The sequence below is a fragment of the Macrobrachium nipponense genome, chromosome 5, assembly GCF_015104395.2.
Source record: "Macrobrachium nipponense isolate FS-2020 chromosome 5, ASM1510439v2, whole genome shotgun sequence".
Lineage (NCBI taxonomy): Eukaryota > Metazoa > Arthropoda > Malacostraca > Decapoda > Palaemonidae > Macrobrachium > Macrobrachium nipponense.
In genome coordinates, this window is record NC_061107.1 from 134,767,909 (window position 1) to 134,769,100 (window position 1,192).

The following is a 1,192-nucleotide window of genomic DNA, read 5'->3' on the forward strand; positions in this document are numbered from 1 at the left end:
AAAGGGGAAGGGAAGAGATATGTGGAAGGAGGAGGGGAGGGGAGGAGGAAGGGCGATTATCGTTTTTTATGAAGGATTTGAGGTCCCGGGGAGAAATGCATCCAAGGAAATTGATATATATATATATATATATATATATATATATATATATATATATATATATATATATATATATATATATATATAGATATATCTATATCTATATCTATATCTATATATATTATATATATATATATATATATATATAATAAATATATATATATATATATATATATATATATATATATATATATATATATTATCATATCTATATTATATATATATATATATATGTATTATATATATATATATGTATATATATATATATCTATATATATATATGTGTGTGTGTGTGTGTGTGTGTGTGTGTGCATGTGTGTGTGTGTGTGCATTCATAGTCTGCGTGCTGGGTTTTAAAGAAAAAATTTGAACAATCAAAATTTGGACTCTATTAAAAGAAACTACACCTTGTGCAAACACAGTGGAGCTGTGTATGAACAGAAAATATAAAGAGAATCTTTTATAGAAACACTAGCTTACTTCAAGTATTGAATGTAAATGTAAGTTTGTCCACAAATTAATTATTATTTCTATAAAGTTAATCAGAAGATATGATGCAGGAGCTCTAGTCGGCTTATGGCACTCTCAGGACTGAATCTACTATGTACAATATCAACGACAAATGTGTCATCAAGTTGCGAGCAAGAGCACTTACCATGAGGATCTAGAACTCAAGACTAACAACATTGACTTACACTAAGCAGTGGAGCACTGTAAGTGAGCCTTTGCCCTCACTTGCATCCTAGTCCTCGTTGGACGAGTGGTTTTCGTGCTCGCCTTCCAATTTGGTAGTCGCGAGTTCAACTCCCCGCTCTGCTAACGTGGAATCAGAGGAATTTATTTTGGTGATTAGAAATTCATTTCTTGATATAATGTGGTTCGGATCCCACAATAAGCTGCTGGTCCCGTTGCTAGGTAACCAGTTGGTTCCTAGCCACGTAAAAATATTTAATGCTGCGGGCCAGCCCCAGTAGAGCTGTTAATCAGCTCAGTGGTCTGGATAAACTAAGATAAACCTTACTTTTTTTTCTCTCACTGGCATCCTGGGCTTCAACCCACGATTGGCACTGGCAGAGTATGTTGAGTGGTACTG